General features: G+C 54.4%; 1 pseudogene; it reads left to right on the top strand.

Annotated features, from left to right (window-relative positions):
- Positions 1 to 9988, top strand: part of LOC115640913 — a 41427-nt pseudogene that overhangs the window by 12946 nt on the left and 18493 nt on the right.

Genomic DNA, 9988 nt, shown 5'->3' with positions numbered 1-9988 from the left:
CAGGCCATGAGGTCACCTGATCTCTTTGTCTCCAACACCTTCAGCTGGCACCTTTGCAGAGGAGGGGCCCAGGCCAGCAGTTGCTAGGAGACAGAGTGCCAGGCATTTAGGTGCACTGGCCCTTTGCTCTGCCAGATACTTAAGAACTGCCATGGGGACACTGAGGCACCAACACAGTATTCAGAGAAAACATTAAGAACATTCCTAGTTCATCACACCCGTTGAGAAAGGCTGAAATAAATCTTGTCTCGAGGGACCAAGTGCTCATTGGCACTAAGTATCAGAGGGGTAGCCGTGTTAGTGTGGATCTGTAAAAAGCGATAAGAGTCCTGTGGCACCTTATAGACTAACAGACATATTAGAAAACAAAAGTTTTCGTGGGTGAATACCTGCATCTGAAGAAGTGGGTATTCACCCACGAAAGCTCATGCTCCAATACGTCTGTTAGTCTATAAGGTGCCACAGGACTCTTTGTCGCAGTCGTATCTTAGTTCGACTTCCCTGGACACCCTCGCGGCGGCAAGTCGACTGCCACGGCTCCCCCGTCGATGCTGCTAACTCCTCCTGCCGAAGTGGAGTACGGGTGTTGATCTGCGGTTAGATTTATCGCATCTAGATGAGACAAAAATCGATCCCCAATAGATTGATTACTATCTGGTGGGTTGTATAGATGTACCTTAACTAGTTGGTTTGTTATCTTGGGGTGATCAGTTGCCCACTGTGCAGCCATGGCGGGAGTAGTGGGGTGGGTTCTCTGGCTCACGTAATTACTGTAACATGCCCGAAGAAGAGAAGGGTATGTGACAATGTCCATGTGTGATAATGGAGCCCAAACCCTTCATGCTTTACAAAGGGGTCCGGTTGTGAAGCGAGATAGAGACCAAGACTTGTCGTGTTTGAAGCAACAGGGGTAGCATGTGATGCTCCTCTAATACAAAGGTGATCAGGGCCCTCTTGGGTGAGCTCCTGTCCTAAAGGGCTTCCATTCTAAACAGCCAATGTGTAGGAGGGTAAACTGAGGCACAGTGGGGCTGGGGGAGGAGAGTGACATGCCTACGGTCACACACAGCAGGTCAATGGCAGACCAGAACCCAGCACTCTGCTCTACCCACAGAACCATGCTGCCTCTGATTGCTTCTGCATCCTCGGGGATCTTTCATGAAGGTCCCCGCTAGAGCCTCACACCCACATTGGCACGATTATAACAGGGTTGATTCTGCCTGAGATGTGTCTGCAGCAACCTCTCCGTAATCAGGAGGCTGGGGCATGCTTGCAGCCTTGGTTGCTGGGCTGGGATAGGTTTCCATCCTGGTTGGTCTGCTGCATGGCCGAGACCAGGTTGGCTGGTCCTGTCTCCCCAGACCGGAGAAGAGGGACCCACTGTTCTCTGGCCCTGCAGCTGGGTCTGAAGGGGAGGTGCAGAAAGTCCAAGGTCATGGCCACCCCACCGAGACTGGGGATGGGAGGGAAATAGCTGCGTAGAAGTACTGAACCACCTCAACGGTAACCGTTTGGAATGGTCCCATCTCCAGTCCATGGTGGGCTTGTCTTCACTGCAGAGTTAACTCACACCTTGCTCCTAACTTGAGTCCCGTCCACATGAGCACAGGGGTGCTTTCAACTCTAGCTGGCTGGCCTGGAAGAGGGTGCCGGCAATAGCCACTGAGCCCAGCTACTCAGCTGCTAACATGATGGCTCCGTGCTGCTCAGTGGATCTCTTTGTGCTTTTCCTTTGCAGGGCAGCTGCTTCCGAGCTAGGCTAACTCGAGAGGCATGAATGCTGCTGGCAAGATATAGCGAATAAGACCATCAGCCCTCCAGACTTCTAACCTCTCCACAGCGATTCTTACTCATCACAGGTAGGTAGGTGTCCAAGCCTCTTTCTCAGGGCAACTCCAGGCCAAATGTCACAAGCAGTGTTTCAGTAGAGCCTTCCCTCTGTGTGAACATCTATGGAGGAACATCTTGAGATCTCGGAAGGGGCAGGCCCCACCCAGGATAGTCGTATCCTTACCACCAGTTCCTCCATGGTAAGGTAAGGCTGAATTCCTCCTTGCCTTGGATTTTCAGAGCAGTGGGTGGTACCTGCCATTTCTCAGTGGTGAAGACAAGTTGGGCTGGTCTCGCAGTGGGGAGGTAGAGAAGGGAAGGATGTAAATGACCTTCAAAGAGCGGGTGAAGAAAGTCCTGGCGCAGTGAATGACATCTCTTCAGTTCCTACCTGGGGGCTGACAAAACATTCCTAAACTTGGGGGAGAAAAACTGTGTGGAAGTGAAGTGGCCACCGTGGCAGAATGAGGAGTGAAATAGCCCCCCAGTAGGCCTGCTTCCCAGCCCCCTGCTGTAACCCACTAGGCCCCACTCCCCTCCCAGAGCTGGGGGTAGAACCTGGGAGTCCTGACCCCCCAGTTCCCCCGCTCTAACCACTAGGATCCCCTCCCCAAGCTGGAATCCAGGAGTCCTGACTTCCAGCCCCTCTGGCTCTAACCCACTAGACTCCCCTCCTCTTCCCTCCCCTCCTAGAGCTGTGGATAGAACCCAGGAGTCCTGGTTCCCAGTCTCCCCTAGAATCCTCTCCTTATGAGGACATGGGTTTCATCCCAGTTTCCAGGGGGGAAATGTTTGCATCAGCCCCTTGTTTTAATACCAGCAGCACAACAAGCTTTTAGCAAATCCTAGGCATTCTTCACTGACTGTTCCCTGAAATGGGGCAACTCAGAGGAGCACAGGCAATGCAAGGCCCACGGGAATACTCCGTTGAGACAGACGAGTGTTAGTTATTGTCTATGTTGAGTAGTGCCTGGGAGCCTCTCCTCTGGCTCAGGGCTCTGCGGTGCTAGGTGCTGCACAAACACAAAGCAAAGGAATGCTCCGTGATCCAGGAGCTGATTCCCCTTCCCGCCCTCAGCCCCTCCCGCATGGAATCCTTGAAGGGCTTAGAACAAATTGTAGTGGTGTCGTTTCTCTCGTCAATTAGGCCAGCGTTCCCAGATGTGATCCCTGCCCCCTCCCTGTACACCTGATGTTAGGACTATTTGTTTTACAGTAGCTCATGGAGGCTCCAGCTGAGATCAGGGCCCCGTTGTGCCCGGCGCTGCACAGACACACAGCAAGAGACAGGCCCTGCCCCAGCTGAGATCAGGGACCCGTTGTGCCAGGCGCTGCACAGACACACAGCAAGAGACAGGCCCTGCCCCAGCTGAGATCAGGGCCCCGTTGTGCCGGGCTCTGCACAGACACGCAGGGAGAGAGACAGGCTCTGCCCAAGCTGAGATCAGGGACCCGTTGTGCTGGGCGCTGCACAGACACATAGCGAGAGACAGTCCCTGCCCCAGCTGAGATCAGGGCCCCATTGTGCCGGGCTCTGCACAGACACACAGGGAGAGACAGGCCCTGCCCCAGCTGAAATCAGGGCCCCGTTGTGCCAGGCGCTGCACAGACACACAGCAAGAGACAGGTTCTGCCCCAGCTGAGATCAGGGATCCGTTGTGCCCGGCGCTGCACAGATACACAGCGAGAGACAGTCCCTGTCCCAGCTGAGATCAGGGCCCCATTGTGCCCGGCACTGCACAGACACACAGGGAGAGACAGGCCCTGCCCCAGCTGAGATCAGGGCCCCAATGTGCCGGGCGCTGCACAGACAAACCAGCGAAAGGAAGGGTGGTGGTTGTCCCAAGTTTGCTGATGAGGGACCTGATGTACAGAAAGATGGAGGGATTTGCACAACGAGCCAGAAGTTGAATCCAGCTGTCCTGAGTCCCTGTCTAGGGCCCAAATCACAGGCCCCGTCATTTCTTCCCCCTTCTCCTGCTGGTTCCGGGGCCAGTGCCCTTGGGCCGGGGAGTGCCATGGGACTTGGCATGTCTGCCTTGTGCTCCCCACTCCTATGGCTCCGAAGGGCAGGAGCCGTCCAGGGCCATGGGCAGCAGGCACAAGGAGAGGTGAGAGCAGGGCCCTAGGAGATCTTTAACCTTCATGTTTCAGGGGCGCAGCCTGAGCTGGGAGCCTGGGTTCCACACTAAGAACAGGGGAGCATCTCACACTCTTGAAGCATTCAAGGCAGAGGCCAGCGCTGGGAGAAGGGCCGATCCTGCCTGTGACACAAGAGGTGGTCGTTGTGCATGGAAAGAAACAGAGGTGTCATTGCTGGAGAGAAGCAGGGAGCAGCCCCTAACCCCAATCAGGTGCATCCCCAGCCAGCCTCTGGCACCATCAGTGCCCTGGTGACAAATGTCTCAGATCTGCTTCCTGCCACAGTGGCGATGCTCTCCCACGTCCTTTGAAGAATCAGAGAATCAGTCTATATAAAGTATAGCAGCCCCCCAAGTCATGCAAAGCCAGTCCATATAAAGTTGGGCTGTCAATTAATAGCCGTTAACTCGAGCGATTCATTTGTTTTGCATTATCTCGATGATAAAATTAATTACAATGAATCAGTTTTAATCGCACTGTTAAACAATCATAGCAATAATACCAATTGAAATGTATTCTAAATATTTTTGGATGTCTTTCTACATTTTCAAATATATTGATTTCAGTTACAATACAGAATACAAAGTGTACAGTGCTCACTTGATCTGATCACAAATAGATCAATAGTAGAAAAGACAAACAACATAAATAGTATGTTTTGATTCACCTCGTGCAAGCACTGCTGTGTGATCTCTTTATCATGAAAGTGCAACTTACAAATGTAGAATTATTTTGTACATAACGGCACTCAAAAACAAAACAGTGTAAAACGTTAGCACCTACAAGTCCACTCAGTCCTACTTCTTGTTCAGCCAATCGCTAAGAGAAACAAGTTTGTTTATATTTACAGGAGATAATGCTGCCTGCTTCTTGTTTACAATGTCACCTGAAAGTGAGAACGGGTGTTCACATGGAACTTTCGTAGCCGGGGTGTTAAGGTATTTATGTGCCAGATGCACTAAACATTTGTATGCCCCCTCATGCTTCGACTTGTAGATTGCTTATCTTATTTTACAGTGCAAATATTTGTAATAAAATATAATCATATAAAGCGAGCACTGTACATTTTGTATTCTGCATTGTAATTGAAATCAGCGTATTTGAAAATGTAGAAAAACATCCAAAAATCTTTATAACACATTTCCATTGATATTCTAGGATTGTTTAATAGTTCGATTAAAACTGCAACGAATTTTTTAAATCTCGCGATTAATCCGTTATTTTTAAAAATCGTTTGATAGCCCTAATATAAAGCATAGTAGCCCTCTGCCACTGAGTCAGTCCATATGAAACCTTCAATTTCCTAATCCTTAGGTCCTGCTGCCACCTTGTGGCCACTCTCTGTCATTCTAGGACCTCAAGTCCCCATTTGTTTTATCTCTTCCATTCTTCCCCCCGTCACCCCCTGCCTCCCCATCACAACAGTTTCAAACAGGGCAACGGGTGACCACCTTTGGGGAGGCTAGCCCGCCGGCCCTGGCCCTTCCACCTACCCTGGGCGAGGGGCTGGGTTGCTCGAGATTAGCCCCTGGACCATTTCCCTGCCCCCCGGGGTGAGCTGCCCAGGGCAGGCGGAGGGTCTGGCGCTCCCCACAGCAGCCCAGGCTTCCTGGGCGGCTCTTACTACAGCCCAGCTCTCCGGCTTGGCGAGGGAGTGGGGCTAGGGTGACCAGACAGCAAGTGTGAAAAATCAGGACAGGCGTTGGGTGGCAATAGGAGCCTATACACGAAAAATACCCAAACATCGGGATTGTCCCTATAAAATTGGGACATCTGGTCACCCTAAGTGTGGCCTGGGGGTGGGGATGTGGACAGAGGAGGAGCAGGGCCTTGTGGTGGGGGGGGGCTAAGGCCCACAGGGAACTGGCCGGCACCATCCCTGAGCCTTGAGCGGGGAGCAGAGCTGCAAGGAAGCCGGGACAAATGCTGTCCCAGAGTCATTCAGCCCAGGACCAGGACTTGAACTCTGCATTTCAGGACTGTCCTTCACCCAGTTCGGGACGGACATTCATGCTAACAGCAGGTCCCCTATCTTAGGGGTAAGTGGCATCTCCATCTGAGCAGCCCGGGGAGGCGTATTCATGTGCGCTGTAGCTCGGGCTACAAAAACCTGGGACACGCAGGCCTCCAGACCAGACCCAGCCCTTCACCTCCCCACAGCCACCCGCACTCAAGCTCCAGCCCCTCCTACTATTGCTCTGAGCCCCAGGCCCCCTTGGGCTGCCTGCCCCCTCATAAAGGTTGGGGGCCCAGAGGCAGTCCAGCTCCGTACTGCCCCAGCCTTCTGGCTACCGCCCTTGTCCACGTGGGCAGCCTTGGAAGGATTTGATTTTTATGGGTAAACATTGAATCGCCGCATGCAGAACCCGAGGAAAAAATATTTCCTTTGCTAAGCATCGAAATTTACGGACAGGCAAAATAAGAAAAATTCTGCTTGAGAACCTCTGAGTTTGCTTTAAGGCTCCTGACTATGAAGGCTTTGTGGTTGACCATTTGTGTTTTAACATTTATACAGCTTGACTGGCTGGAAACTCTGCGTCTACTGATGTTAAATAATCATTGTTTGACATCCCCCGCCCCCCGACCCATAATTTCCCACCACTGTGACAGTTTAAATGGCTGAAAATTTTAAAAAGGCTTCAAATCCAGATTTTTGCACAAATAGATAAACTGCAGTCCTAGATCAGGATAACTACATCGCTCAGGAGTGTGAAAAACCCACAGTCAGTGGTGGATTATCCAGTGGGCCCATGGGGCCTGTGCCAGGGGCCCCGGCCAACTGGGGGGCCCAGAAAAATGGGCACTCCAGCAGAAATCCACTGCAGGGCAGGGGAAGCCCAGTGCTCTTGCAGAAGCTGTGGGGTGGGCAGGGTGTCCAGGGGCCCAGCAGAAGCACCGGGAGGCTTGGGTGGGCAAAGACCCAGTGCCGTGACCCCGGGCCTTGGCAAAAGTGTGAGGTGGTGGGGGATGCCCCAGTACCCGGACTCCAGCTCCGGCCCTGGGACTGGAGAAGCTCTGGCTCCCTGCCATGGCCTCAGGCTGGGGGAGTTCTCACTCCCTGCTGTGGCCCCCAGGCCCTGATGTGTGTGTGTGTGTGGGGGGGAGGGACAGAGCTTCTCTGGTCTTGGGGCTGCAGCTGTGGGGGGCAGAAAGAAGCCAACAGGTTGCGGGGCGGCAGTGGGTGGGGGGCCTGCAATGCGGGCAGGGGCACAGGCGGAAGGGTGGGGAGGGGCCCCGGGGAAACCTTAATCTGCCTCTGCCCACAGCAGGAAAGACCCCTGGAGAACGCAGGTGAGTATTGAGGATGATATTGGGCGGAGGTAGGGGGACCAGACAGAAAGGGTGAAAAATCGGGACGGGGGGGGGGTAATAGGAGCCTATATACGAAAAAGCCCCAAATATTGGGACAGTCCCTATAAAATCGGGAGCTCTGGTCACCCTAGGCGGAGGGGTGGGGAGAGGGTGCTAAGAAAACAGGCCTTTTGTTTGAAGTACAATGTTTTCAAGCCTGCCTAGGGCTCTGCCTCTGCTTTATTCGCTCCCAGCTGCCACCAGAGGGCCCTGGCTGTGGGGATGGGAGGGCCCCGCTTTCTGTCTCTCTCCCTTTAATACTATTGAGCTTCCTGGGTCAGCCCTATGCGCCGGGTTGCTGCCTCCTCCATTGTGATCTAGGAGCTTGCACCCCCCAGCAGCTGCTGCTGACCTGGTCCCCCCTGTGCCCAGCCCGGGTGGGGACTTTCTCCGGTGCCTGCAGGTGATGGGGAGACCTGGGGGAAAGGACTGGAGCTGGGCAGGAAAGTGACTCTGCCCTGGGGGCTGGGACTAGGGGTGCTGCCGCCGCCCCCTCCCCGGCTTGAAGGGGTTCCCATCATATCCAGGGTTTGCAGCCCCCCACTGTACAGATTATTCCTGCGCCCCTGGGACCCACTGCCCGTGGGGACTGTGTCCCCCTTTTCTAGCATTGGGCTTAGAGATTCTGTTACTGGGGGCGGGGGGTTAGTCCTGGTGGAAGGGGCCGGGTTGGCGCTGGGATAAAGTGACCCCGAGTTTTCCCAGCCTGGCGGAGCCAATTCTACATAGATATTTTTGGTCAAGGTCCAGATTTCTTGGTCGAGGCATCATTAAAGTCCAGAGTCCCATTTTTTCACACCACAATCACCAGAGGCCGATTAAGGTCTCCTGGGTATGCTGGTCCAGAGCATTGGAGCGGGGGGGGGCGGTGCCAGAACCGTGGCCCTGCCCCACCCTTCCACCTGCAGCCCCGCCCACAGCCCCATCCTGTTCTGCCCCTTCCCCGTGGTCCCGCCTCCCTGCTCGCTCTTTAGCCCCTCCCCCCGCTAGGGTGACCAGACAGCAAATGTGAAAAATCGGGACAGAGGGTGGAGGGGTAATAGGAGCCTATATAAGAAATAGACCCAAAAATCAGGACTGTCCCTATAAAATTGGGACATCTGGTCACCCTATCCCCCCACTGTGGCGCTGAGACCGGAGAAGCTCTTCCAGCCTCGGGGCTGCAGTGGGGGAAGGCTTTTCCAGGGCCCTCAAATTTGCTGGGGAGGCGGTCGTGATTCCTGTCCATGGACCCTGCTGAGGGGCTCCATCTCCTGTACCAGGCTCTGGCTAGTAGGCCTGTGACAACCAGGAAGGCCCCTGCCCCCCTCCTTCGGCTGGGAGGGACAAGGAGCTCTCTCTTCTCCCCACCCTGAAGCTTCCCGGCAGCTCTGAGCAGGGTGAGGGTGGGATTCTGCTACTTGGTGCCCCCCGCCCCCCAAGCTTCCATTTTATCCTATCTCCTCCCCCATGACTAGCAGGATTGTGGTTGGGGCAGCAGGCGCTAAGTGGGGAACTCTTGTTGTCCCAGGTGCCGGTGAGCTTCGAGGAGGTGGCTGTGTATTTCACCCAGGGGCAGGGGGCTCTGCTGGACCCCACTCAAAGAGCCCTCTACAGGGACATCATGCAGGAGAACTATGTGATGGTGACCTCACGAGGTAAGGGATTCCCGTCCCCTCGGTTATTAGAAGCGGCGGTGGGGAGGTCTGTGATGTGGCCAGTTCACCTTCTCAAGTTCTTCCCTGATCCATTAAATTTCAGGGGACTGGGTCCCATCATCCCAGATTCAGAGAGAGAGATTTTCATCCACACCCCCCCACCCCTCATCAGCCATCTGCTTTTCCCCAGGGGTTTAGTGACCATGTTCCCATCCATTCAGATCCCATGTCCCCCCAGCGCATCACAGGGTCATGTTACAATCAATGTGCTTTGTGACAAAGGCTCTACCAATGGATGGGACACCCTGATCTCATCTGATTTCACTCCCCTCTGACTTGACTTTCTCACTGTCACCACAGCAGGTTGGAGCTGTTCAGAGACTCGACCGGCTCTCTTAGAATCCTTAAACTCTTTGGTGCCGAAATTCGGCAGCGGGAGCTGGCTCTGCAGAAGCTTCCAGCCATGTGTCTCTGGCTACTTGGGCTCCAGGCCAAGGTGAAACTTTGCAACAGGGGCTGACTCTAAGCAGGAATCTTTCATTTCCTAGATGCATAGCTTATAAAGTCAGAAGGGACTTCTGTGATCAACTTGTCTGATATCCAGCTACATATAATCCATAGCAGGGGTAACAGATTCTGCCTAAAAGTGGGAGGACCACAAGGCCCCGCTCCCTTCATGCCCCACCCTTCCCCTTCTTCTTCCCCCCGAAGTCACACCTCCCAGCCAAGTCGGAAGCTGGCCCTGCCCCATCCCCGACCCGCTTCCCTGCCTCCCCAGACTCCCTGCCCATTGGAGGGTCCGTGGCTCCGCACAGCTGCCTGCATGGCTCTTACCCCGATCCGGCTCCAGCTTCTGGCTGAGGGTGGGGCCTTAGGGGCCAAACAGCCACAGCCAGGCCATGGTAGGATCCGCCTGGGCAGCTGTGACCCACAGACCCACCATCTGCCCTGGGCAGCAGGCCTGGGGGCAGGGACATGGGTTGGGGGTTGTTCTTAGGGCCCTCCTGCCCCGGGCAGGTGGAGGATCC

The sequence above is a fragment of the Gopherus evgoodei genome, unplaced genomic scaffold (assembly GCF_007399415.2).
Source record: "Gopherus evgoodei ecotype Sinaloan lineage unplaced genomic scaffold, rGopEvg1_v1.p scaffold_32_arrow_ctg1, whole genome shotgun sequence".
In the NCBI taxonomy this organism is placed as follows: Eukaryota; Metazoa; Chordata; order Testudines; family Testudinidae; genus Gopherus; species Gopherus evgoodei.
The sequence above is the reverse complement of the archived record's forward strand: the minus strand, read 5'-3'. Positions and strand labels throughout refer to the sequence as shown.